This window comes from Oreochromis aureus, linkage group 3 (assembly GCF_013358895.1).
Source record: "Oreochromis aureus strain Israel breed Guangdong linkage group 3, ZZ_aureus, whole genome shotgun sequence".
Lineage (NCBI taxonomy): Eukaryota > Metazoa > Chordata > Actinopteri > Cichliformes > Cichlidae > Oreochromis > Oreochromis aureus.
In genome coordinates this window covers 133,167,654-133,179,474 of record NC_052944.1, presented here as the reverse complement: position 1 = coordinate 133,179,474, position 11,821 = coordinate 133,167,654, and the positions used below count along the sequence as shown (strand labels likewise).

At 40.7% G+C, this 11,821-nt stretch overlaps 1 long non-coding RNA gene across 1 annotated transcript; it reads left to right on the top strand.

Moving 5' to 3' along the window:
• The first annotated feature begins 713 nt into the window (after positions 1–713).
• LOC120438129 lies at positions 714–1,702 on the top strand. The gene is made up of 3 exons (XR_005611682.1): positions 714–837; positions 995–1,188; positions 1,286–1,702. It is a non-coding gene; the product is annotated as an uncharacterized LOC120438129 (long non-coding RNA).
• Positions 1,703–11,821: the final 10,119 nt, after the last annotated feature.

Genomic DNA, 11,821 nt, shown 5'->3' with positions numbered 1-11,821 from the left:
CTGTTTAAAGTAGACTTAAAATGAACTGCAGGTTCCTGAGAGGTGGACTGTGAGCACAGAAACACATGTTCATACATACAGCTGCAGCAAGCTTACATTAATTTTAAATCGATTTGTTACTCTGATGTCTGTCTCTCTGTTAGTCCTCTGACAGACTGGTACCTGTCCAGGTGTGCTCTACCTATGACTACTGGGACAGGCTCTAATAGAAAGTTTCTATTATTCTCATTTAAAGTATTTAAGTGCTTATGCATATGCTTAGTTGTGACACTGTTATAGACTGTTCAGTGAAAGTTTCTAAAACTAGATGAACTTACTTCAGCATCAGTAGTTTGAGAAAACAACTCCCTTTACAGGTGCTGATGAGGCCAAGGGCACAAAACAGCTTAACCATTGATCCGTTAGGTTTCATAGCGAGACGCGTGAAGTGTGGTATGATCAGTTTGTAACTTCCTCTTTCTTGGAATGCATAAAGGAGTAGGAGCACCACTTCTGTGGCAGAGCTGACATGACTGAACTGTGATGTTTGATGTGTGTTGGCTCTCCTGCACGCAGTAATAAATAGCTTGATCACAGTTATTTTTGTGTTGCAGACTTTATTTACAAACTTCCACGACACCCCCCCACCCTCCCACTGTGAACATGAACTGAATATTCAGAAGAAAATAAATGGATAGACTGACTTCTGTTTAAATAGTTCTAGAAATCTGAGCTGTTGGTGTGGTAATAATATTAGAGCTGGCAATCTTTCCTACTGAATCTCTACTCTGAGTCATGTTACCTGAGATTAATTCTATGTTTACCTGTCAGCCTGGACACATGTGCTGTGTGAAGGATGTAAATCAAATCAGATCTTAACTGCTTACATTTAAGGAGCCGGGTCATATTTAATTGTAATATGAACCAATGATTTTCTGATTGCTGATTCTAAGAGAGTCTTTGTGGAAATCCTGTTTGGCTTTTTGTTATTTTAATTCTCTTTTCCGTTTGCCAGAACAGTTCTCCACAGTCACTGTCCACATGGGTCAGTGGGACCAAGCAGCACTCTGCTAATGTGGGACTCTGACCAGCAACATCCAGCAAGACCCAGGCAGCGTTTTCTATCTCCCAGCTGGAGTTTTTTGTTTGTCTGTGACTGGAGAGTCAGATTTTTGTTGAGGCTGGAGGAACAGCCTCACACTTGCAGAGGTAAGTCAGTTTGCAGAGATCCCTCCCACCCTGGCTTTATGTGGCAGATTTCTTATCTCAAACAGTAATATTTCAGTGACTGCTGCTTATACCACAGGTTAATACACGCTACTGATCCCTGATGGGAGAATCATCACCTCTGCCAACAAAGAAGCCTGGTGGATGTTTGTTTGCAGTCTGATAATGGGACATCATGCTGTGCATCTTCAAAGTTTGTCTCTTGATTATTATTCATACACAGTAATGTGAAGCATGCTTATATCTAGTATAACTGGACCAACCTGGTGCTCTTCATTTATGGAGGCTGTTGAGTCTGAATGTTGGATGTTGTGTATCTCTTGTTCTCTGGGCTTTGTTGTCCTCAGTCTTTTTGCAGGATCAGAAAACAAAATCAGGAGGCCTGTAAATGTTTCTTTTCCAGTTGGATGATGATAAGACTGTGACACGGGATGCCACCTTTAGTCTTGTGATGAAGCAAAGCTCAGGAAGAAGTGTGATTAAATGGTACCCAAATGTGTGCTGCTGAGAAGGATGTACAGGGGCACCTGCAGCCAAATCCAAGCCTCCTCAGGTTAGTTGTAATTGCAGAATGCTATAGGACTGAGACAGCTGAGGCATCAAATGTTTGATTAAATGGATGAAAAAGAGAAGTTTCTTCCCTATAATTATCACTTTTTAAAATCTGTAGCAGCTTCAGGTCTGTCAGCGTGCTGAGGTCACAGAAACAAGAAAAGCAGCTTGACTTCAGAGTGTTGTTTACAGTTTTCTGTCATCAAACTGAAGTTTATCACTGTGAGCCAAGCAGTAAGACCACAATACTGTAATGATGATTGGATCCCCCGTAGCCGGTTACCAAGATTACGTGAAGTACCCTCAGAAGGTCTGCTAGATGATGTTAATGCAGCACTACGGACGATACCTACAACCACGATTACCGACACTAACAAGCTGATCTACAATACGGCAGCAGTGATCAGTGAGATGCTTGGCTACAAGTTGAACAGCCACAAGGGGCAGTACCCTCCATGGAGAAGGAGGCTAGAGGGCAAGATCAAAGTAGCACGGAGGGAGGTTAGCCAACTAACGGAGTTGCAGAAAGGTGCGACAAAGAAGGTGCATAAGAAATACAGCAAGCTGTCCATACCTGAGGCCTTGGAAAGTCAGAATTCTGACTTTTTTCTCAGAATTCTGACTTTTTTCTCAGAATTCGGAGGTGGGCACCTGCAAGCATCCCGCTTCGGTGACAGCGATGTGTCCAGTTGTGCAGGTGGAGAACTAACTCACGAAATATGGTGGATATAAGTGATTTTTTGCATGGCCGAGGGGTCCCCGAAGATGCTATTTTATTAATGGAAGAGTAGAAGGTGAGTAAAACAAAGAGAGACAGTTTGGTGTCTCGTATTTCTACAGGAAAACAGTTACAGTTAGCTGTTAGCATGCTTGTTAGCTTATAATGTTATATAGGAATGAACATGTTTCACGATGTTACAGTATACTAGGTGAATTGACGTTTTAACTGTTGTTGATCGCAGGATCATCCCAGATGGGGTTGTTGCATTTTATTTTATTGTTGTATTATATGAATTTTTTCCAAGGCAGTTTAGCGGAGCTGTATTACAGGTGCTTGTATTACAGTAATTTGCTGTGTACAAGTAAGTTACACTAGGTACAACGGAGGAGAGAAACTGTAATGGAGGTTTATGCGGATATTTCACTCAGAAAAATGGATGGCGTTCATACACAGCCACCGACACAGCCCCGGTTGTTGTTCTGATCGTGGTCGACTGACAATCCCCTCACAACATGTTAGCTAATACAAACTAAGGTTGTGCATGTAACTGTGTATACGTTAGTGTCGGAAGAAATGAGCAAACAGTTAACTGTTTATAATGTCAGAATCACATCACTGCACTGTGTAATGTCAGCTCAAGATTGAAATCATATCTTATACACAAAAGTCCCCTGCTGATCAAGCTGCTCAGTGCTTGTACAGTCTCATGCAGGGGGTGTGGAGGTGTTGTCCATGGTGGATGTTAGCCTAGACAACATCCTCTCCTCCCCAGTCTGCTCAGTGGACTTTAGCAGACCGTTCCAGGACAGAGCTGGCCCTCCTGACCAGTTTGTTAAGTTTCCCTCTGTCCCTCTCTGCCATTCCACTACTCCAGCAGACCACAGCATAAAAGACAGCAGACGCCACCACAGTGTCATAGAACATCCTTAGAAGAATTACTACTTACATCATAACCAATAAAGTCCTGCCTTTTTTTTAAATACAAAAGAGGATTTACTATTTACTGAAAGGCTATGTCTTAGTTTGCTTCTTTCAATATTGTGTTTCGCCCTGCATAAAATAGATAGCTTTCCTGATAACTACAGTCAGTACTCTCCTACTGGCATTAGCGGTGACCTAAGAGGCTTAACCGTAATATTGCTTTGCAGTGTAAATGTTGCAGAAAATGACTGTCTTTTCTTTCTTCTTGTGTGCAGATTGACTGTGACATCATAGCACTGATGGATGACGCAACTTTGACAAACTACATTCCCTCCTACAGAGACCGAATTGCCCTCTTCAGTTTCTGCAAAAGCAAGCAACCACTGTCAAAAAGAAAACTAGGACTTCTGCAAAAACTTCACCTCTCAAAGTGAAACAGTGGCTGAAATGTTAGATTTGGATGACTTAATCTGACTGTATTTCAGACTTTCTTTCAGTAACAAAGAAATACTTTCAATTTTAGCACATAGTCATCAGACAATTATAAGCGTTCGAACTCTAAAGAGAATTTGTAAAAGACTTGGGCTTTTTAGAAGGAAAAATCAATCAAACTTGGAGGAAGTGCTAGCCTTTGTCCGACAAGAGATCATGAACTATAGACAGATGCAAGGTTATCGCTGGCTACATCTTCGGGCAATTCAACATGGATTTGTGGTGTCACAAGATACTGTAAGATGCATAATCAAATTGGCTGACCAACAAGGTGTGGAACTGAGACGAGCTCGACGGTTGAGAAGACGTCAGTACAGCTGCAGAGGGCCAAATGCTCTCTGGCACATGGATGGCTATGACAAGTTGAAACCATATGGTATTGCTATCAGTGGCTGCATAGATGGTTTTAGCCGCTATGTTTTATGGATGGAGGCTTATACCACAAACAATGACCCTGAAGTGATTGCAAGTTATTTTCTGAAAACAGTTTCATGCATCAATGGATGTCCAGAGAGGTTACGTGCTGACCGAGGTACAGAAAATGGTTGTGTGGAACAAATGCAGATGTTTTTACGGAGAAACCACACAGACAGTTTTGCAGGTGAGAAAAGTTTCCTTTACGGAAGAAGTACAGCCAACCAACGTATAGAAGGCTGGTGGGCTACCCTACGCAAACAGAGTGCACAATTTTGGATGAACTTATTTCAAAGTTTTCAGGATGATGGCCACTTCACAGGGGACTTTTTGGACAAAGGTCTTATCCAGTTCTGCTTTCTCAATCTGCATGTGCTCATGCTATGTAATGTCTTAGCTGCAAAAATAGAACATATAAATATGGTAGTTTTATTAGGATTTTTTTTCTTTCAATTTAATATGAATTTTATTTCCATTTTAATGGAATGCTTAATCAGCCAGGTAAGGAATGACTTTTTTTCTCACACTGAAAACGCTACATCCCGATGAACAGAATCAACTTTTTGGATTCCACTTTAATACTTTGATGGAATTGTACTCATGTTATCAGTGGAAGTAACTGCACCTTTCTCAGCACAGGTGCATGGAGCATTATTTTATTTTTTTTATTGCCACATGGTTTTAATTACTATGGAGTCTGTTACCTAGTGGTCCTTTGGGCACGGTTTCAGAAAGCAATCTTATCATTTGGTTAATTCTCTATTGAAAATATATTGTAGAACCATTGCACACTGAGTATAAAGTGTTGGGCTGTCATGTAGCACCATTCTGTGTCCATGTGCTGTTTAGTGACAGTGCTATTTTGTTGTTGCTGTTTGGTTTTACATTAATTAGAGGTCACTTTCTATGTCTGTTGATTAATGACTTAATAAGCCTCAACTCTGGCTAAATCCACTGGTACATGGTCTGTTTCATACACTTATATTGTGCTGTCTTTTTCATGTAGGATGAACTTGATTAAGTTGTGAACACATGCAACTCGCACAAAATCCGTCCAAGTGGTAGTGCAGCATCGGGTCGACCTGTAGTAATGTACTCATTTCCAGAGCTGCACAGTGCTGAGGACAGACTGAAATATTTCCATGGAGGAGACCACTGTGTGTATGGAAGAGTGTAGCCCAAAAGGTCAACACCCCTGTGATGAAACAGTCTTTGAACTCTGTTGTCTGCTTATGGTAGAAAATGAATGGGATGTCTCAGTAGATCCGCTTGGTGCCGCAGATCTCATATCAGGTTAAGAGAAGAAATACTGCAAAGTATTTAAGAAATTTTAGTGTGTAAATGTACAAAAAATATTTCTCTTTATCTTGATGACGTGATTTGATAGTAGGTGCCATGTCTTACAGGTACCCTATATTGCTGTTTATTACTGCTGTAATTTAAATTCAGAGTGCTGATAGGAGCTCAGCACCAACTAGTATTATTTTATGTTGATCTTAGTAAAAAATACAGTTTGGTTGGTATCTTTCCCCCCCAAGTTTGATTGTTCTTCTACATTCACACTACCAATAAACAGAAATGTTTATATATTGCTTGAAAAAGCTGAATATTGTGATATGATCAATCAGTTATGAAACACATGTCAATTCTTTTAAAAGGCCATACATTAAACTGCATTTACTAATGTTATATTTTTCATTGAATCATAAGTGGTGTAAACCTGCCTACCAGTGAACTGCAATATAGATTTCTGTGTTTTGTTGCCAGACATGTGCAGAGTATAGAAAATATAACCTGACCAGCTCCCTGTTCATTGTAGTGATGGGATTTACAGCTCTTTTTAGAGAACCGGCTCTTTCGGCTCCGAACTGGCTCTTCAGGTTGTTTTGTTGCTTTAATTAATTTAACAATAATATAAAATTATGCACAAAAGGAATTACTAATGTAAAAGAAATTGGTTTTATTTATATATGTTTATATATAAATATTTACGGTGGCCCCTAGAAACAAAGCACGTACAAACTCCAAAAAGCACATACAAATTCCAAAGCTCGTACAAACTCAGAAACAGAGCTTCCTAGATCACTTAAATAACACAATTAAAAGCATGCTTGTATGGTTTGTGTATTTATACACAAGCACTCATATATATTCAAATTATTTTAAAAAATATTCATTTACCTGTTACTACCACACACCAAATCCAGTCGTTGGTACTTGCTGACTTGTGTAGCCACTAGGTAACAAAAGCTCAACACTGCACCTAGCATTCTGGAGCACTTCTGTTGTCTTTTGTACGTGTTTTGGAGTTTTTACGTGTTTCAGGGTTTGTACGTGCTTCAGAGTTTTTACGTGTTTTGGAGTTTGTACGTGCTTTGTCTCTAGCGGGCACCGTAAATATACTTTTATTTATTCACTCCACATAAAATGTAATAAATAAATCATATAATACAAAAAACAATTAGTCACAGTTCAACTTTTAAGTATTTAAATTTTCAGCTTCTTCCTTTTAAACAAATTTAAAGTGAAACAACACAAAACACTGCAAACCACAACACAATTAAATATAAATTAAAATATGAAAACAAAAAGAAGATGCACATTTTCTGTCATATGGGCCTGCATGAATCAACTTTCTGAATCCTTTATCATCCGCACTGAAAATAGTTGTGGATGATTACTATACCTTTCTAATGTGACGTTGTTGTCCCTGCCTCTCTGTCTCTCTCTGCCTCCGGCTCTGTTCCTGTGCTACCTACCCCTTGGAAGATCCTCAAAAAAACATCCTTATGAGGTCCACAGGCCAAAAATCGACCACACCATAAAAAGTGCTATAAAAATATTATATATTAATATTTTTTTCCAAATTGGTCAGTCTTTTAAAACTGCTTCTCCCTGAAATATTCATATAAAGTCTTAATTATATTTCGGGGGTTTTAACCCTTTTAATCCCAGTTCCGTTACATGAGCGCACTGATTTTTTAGCCGAAAAAAACAAAAAACTTAAATATTTTCCATAAAATACATTTGAAGTAATATTTGATTGTTATTATAATTAGGCCTTTGGATGGTCCGAAGATTACCACTGACATTCATTTTGATTCGCCATTATTTTTTTGGCAGGAGCACGGTTTTTCACTCTTGCCCCACTAAATGCATATTACCTTGTTGCCTTCTAAAATAAGATAAAAAGGATTATGTAAATAAAAATACAAGATCAGTTTGAAACATTTATTTTCCAACGACAAACAAGAACTTGTATATTGTTGGGAATGGGTAAATGTATGAGAGAGAGAGAGAGAGAGAGAGGGTGAGAGGGGGGGCGTGTGTGGCTGGGGGGTAAAAGTCTTGCTCAGGTAGAGCAGTAGCTGCAGATAAACTTGCTGTGGGCTCGGCAGGTGAACCTTCCACATGTGCTGCAGCTGTTTCCAACTCACCTCATTCTGTCACAGCTCACAGCGCTTCCTGCCCTTGGGATGTGTCAATCCAGAGGGGCCTGCAGCAGCACCGTACTGCACAGCTGTGACTCAGCAGCGGCTGATGAGCGGGGAGGTGTTCTCTTTTGGTTATATGAGGCTTGATCATGCTTTCTCCCACCTCTTCTATGTACAGCCTCCTCCTGTGTGGCTTCTGCTGCAGCCAGGACCGATCTACTGACGTCCACAGCACGAAGGCGTTGTACAGGGAAACGTCTATCATGTTGTGAAAGAGAGCCATTGGCCATCGATTGGTCCGTCTCCTGACCTAACAAAAAAAAGAAAAACATAAAACCTCTGTATATTTTACACAAGAATATATGAGCAAAAATGAATAAAGGTGTGCGTAACTGATGCGTAATGACACCCACCTTATCAAGGTTGTCGACACCTCCTTTGCACCGGTTATAGTCATCGATGATCACCGGCTTTCTTTTCTCTCCATCGCTGACCTCCGGCCTGCGATGCTTGGTGCTCAATACCGGCCCCGTCGGGGAATGTAGGATACGAGGGTGTGCCTCACTGTAAAGGCAAAGGTGGACGAATAGATCGCTCTCCCCTTTGTCTGGCGCAAAACAGGTGGGATTTCTGGTTTGTTCTGGCGAATTGTGCTGACTAGAGCTATTTTCCTCTTGAGGAGTTCCTCTGCCAGTGCAAATGACGTAAAAAAGTTATCGCAGGTGACGACATGTCCCTGGAGCCCCTCGGTCATCTGCAGTACCACCCTCATCCCCTGGTTTACTTCTGCTCGTTCACCCGCTGCTCTCCCTGTGTAGACTTGCAGCCGCCAGGCGTACGATGTCTTGGCGTCACAGGCTGCCCAAACCTTTATGCCATATTTGGCAGGCTTTTTTGGAATGTACTGTCGGAAGCTACACCTTCCTTTGAACGGGACCAGCTGCTCATCCACAGTAAGGTCTCGGTCTGGGCTGAACAACATCATCAGGCGGTGTGTCCACATGTCCCATACCTCGCGAAAGGGAGCCAATTTGTCGGTATGGCGGCGGGGTCGGGAGAGCTTGTCATCAAACCTGAGGGCCCTGGTGATGTGGGAAAATCTTTTGTGGGACATTGCGGCTCGGAAAATGCTCCTTCCCGTTTTCTCGCTCCAGAGGCTGGTAGTGGCTTCGTGTTTTGAGCGGTAAACGCCAGCCAAAATGAGCAGCCCCACATAAGCCAGCAATTCGTCCTTATCCAAATCTCGCCAGGCTGAGATTGTGCGTCTGCCATGGAGGTTGGTCATTTCAATGATATGGTGCATGATCTCATCAGTCAGAAACAACCTGAAGCTGGAGAGTGGGTCAGAAATTCTGTCGACGGCGTAGTGGGTAGGTCCCGCTATATGCCCTATTGCTGCTGGGACATAGCGCAGCGTCGCGGTACTTGAGGGTAGGGCTGCACGATTAATGGTTAGAAAATCGCGATCTCGATTCATACTTATGTGCGATCTCATTTCCAAATGACAACGATTTAAAAAAAAAAAAAAAAAAAAGACGACGATTGTACCGCATTTTGATCCGGGACGTAATCTGCATGAAAACAAGCGCTCCCTCTTCCTGCTCAACAAATGACAAGGGCGGAGCCTTATACCACGTGATACAGAAGCTGTGCCGTGTGATGCTCAAATTGGCAGGAAAAAACAACGGAGAACACGTCAGGGATGACGAGAAAGTGACAGGAGAAAATCCGTCCCGGTCAACCACCCAAACATCAATAACGGGAACCTTATACAGCGCTTCCCTATACACGTCGAACTCCCGCAGGCACAAAGAAATTACGGAGGCTATTACTTATCACCTGACCAAAGATATGGCTCCATCAACACTGTGCAAAACGAGGGATTTAGGGAAATGATCAACACCCTAGACAAACGCTACACAGTGCCGTCCCGCAACTATTTTTCTATTGTTGCACTACCTGCTCTATACATGCAATGTCGAGCAACGGTGGAGACGGAATTTCAAGCAGCAACGACAAAATGTGAGACATTTGTTGTTTTTATGTTTATTTATTGTTTTTATGTTCAGTCTCAACTGTTACGAAGTTGATGTGCAGTTAATAAGCGCAATAAATATTTATACTGGAAAAGAAAATCGTGAGAGAATCGTGATCTCAATTCTAAGGAAAAAAATCGTGATTCTCATTTTATGCAAAATCGTGCAGCCCTACTTGAGGGGGACCATATCTTGCCATTTTTGGAGGTCCACTCCGGTGCTTCGCCGTGCACCTCCTCCTCACTCTCATCTCCAGAAGACAAATCAGAAGAAGACTCCGTGCCATCGTGAAAATGCCTGCTCCCGCGTTACGGTTTATTCTTATAACCTCTGCTGCAGTGCATCTGCATAAACAAGCTGAGCTTGAAGACAAAATAAGGTCTAATTTGGTTTTTGTTCTTGCTTTTATGTTAGATTTGTTTAATTGCAGTGTGGACTTCAAAGAGGAAAGGCTTCTGATTTTAGACACAAACATACATTTTTCTAAAGTTAGAAACAGACACATTTTTTGTCTTTTTTAAGGCAAAAAGACCTTTATTTTTATATATATATATATATATATATATAAAGGTCATTGATAGTGACACACAACACCACTTTTTTCACTTTTAAAGCAGAACAACACGCTCAAAATCTGATTTTTCTTGGCTGGAGTTCGTTCAATGCTGAAATATGCGGGGGGAAATGGCGCCGCCTGGTGGACAAATGAAAAAATTACAAAATTAAGGCCGATGTGAGTGAAGTTGGCCCCCCCCACCTTCTTCAAACCCAACAAAAGTGGTATCAAACGTTTGTGCTACGTTTGTGCTACGTTTGTGCTGCAAAAAATTTCATTTGTGCTGCTATCATTTTAAAGATATTAATAAAAATTTCTAGAGGTCATCAGAGGTCAACCAGCCCCCCCACATTAATTAAATCAGACAAAACTGGTGTCAATCAACTGTGCTACATTTGTGCTGGTTTGTGCTGCAAAAATTATAGTTTGTGCTGCTTCTGTTTTAAAGATATTCTCTCGTTCCTCCATCTGCATGTGAAGTGTTCTCCTTTGGACTTTCTTTTATGGTTTTCAATTTCTCACGAATGTTTTGCAGAAGTCCTAGTTTTCTTTTTGACAGTGGTTGCTTGCTTTTGCAGAAATTGAAATTGGCCTCTGTGGAAGCTCCGCCATAGCCACCACCAAACAACTTAAACGCCCGGTATGCCCGATGGCCAGTCCAGCTATGGTCACCTCCCTTGAGTAGGGTGCCTGGATGTCTTCAGCTCTACAGAAGGCCCTCTGTGAAGGTGCAATAAAACACGAGGTCCACTTGTGATAACATTCATCCATACAACTAAGTAAGGAAGTGATATTACTAATGTAATATGGTTAAAATATGTGTGCCAGTACAATATATACATGTGCAAAGCCCTGCATACATATATCATGGGGAAGGAGGAGGAAGTTATTATGTCTATTAATGGAGAATTGATTGAAAGAGTTACTGAATTTTGCTTCTTGGGTGTAATAGTAGACGAAAATTTGACGTTGAAATCACATATTGAGTATATTAGAAAGAAATGTAAGAGATTTATTAGACTACAAGTCAATGTGCATCTTATACTTTTCATTGTTTTTCTCATACTGTAGTTATTGTGTGGAAGTTTGGGGGAATACATATGCGAATACCATAAAACCTCTAAACTTAATCACAGAAGAAAGTGATACGAATGATTCATAACGTCAAATATAGAGAACATACAAATAAATTGTTTATAAAATCAAAACTATTGAAATTAGGAGATTTAGTGAAACTACGGACACTATTAATTATGTTTAAGGCTAAAAATAATATTTTGCCTTTCAAGTTACAAAGTTTATTTTCAATGTGTTCAGGGGAAGAAGACAGCAGAAGGGAATTTTATTTTAAGCATCAGCTAGCTAGGACTGCACAAAGATTAATGAGTCCAACGGTTAGGGGTATACGACTGTGGAAATCTCTTCATTATCATCTAAAGAACTGTACAAATTTACATTGTTTTAAAAAGTGTAACATGTCTAAAACCAT